The following is a 498-nucleotide window of genomic DNA, read 5'->3' as shown; positions in this document are numbered from 1 at the left end:
CAGGTATGGAATCCAGGGTGAGGTAGCAAATTGGATACACAATTGGCTTGATGGTGGGAAGCAGAGGGTAATCGTGGAAGGATGCTTGTTGGACTGAAAGCCTGTGACGAGTGGAGTGCCGCAGAGGTCAGTACGGCCCATTGCTATTCTCTCAATGATTTGGATGAGAATGTACAAGGCAGGATTGGTAAGTTTGCAGATGACACTAAAATAGGCAATATCATGGACAGTGAGGAAGGTTATCAGAAATTACAGCAGTACTTTGATCAGCTAGGAAATGGCAAATGGAGTTTAATATAAATAAGAGTTTAACAGACAGCATCTGAGGAGCAGGAGAATCAACATTCCAGGCAAAAGCCCTTCATCAGGAGTGAGACTATGAGCGGAGAGGATGGGGAGATAGCTGAGAGCGTGATAGGTAGATGGAGGTGGGGGTAAAGGTGATAGGTCAGAGAGGAGAGTGGAGTCGATAAGTGGGAAGGAAGATGGACAGATAGG

The sequence above is a fragment of the Chiloscyllium plagiosum genome, chromosome 1 (assembly GCF_004010195.1).
Source record: "Chiloscyllium plagiosum isolate BGI_BamShark_2017 chromosome 1, ASM401019v2, whole genome shotgun sequence".
Classification (NCBI taxonomy): Eukaryota; Metazoa; Chordata; class Chondrichthyes; order Orectolobiformes; family Hemiscylliidae; genus Chiloscyllium; species Chiloscyllium plagiosum.
This window is presented reverse-complemented; position numbering follows the sequence as displayed.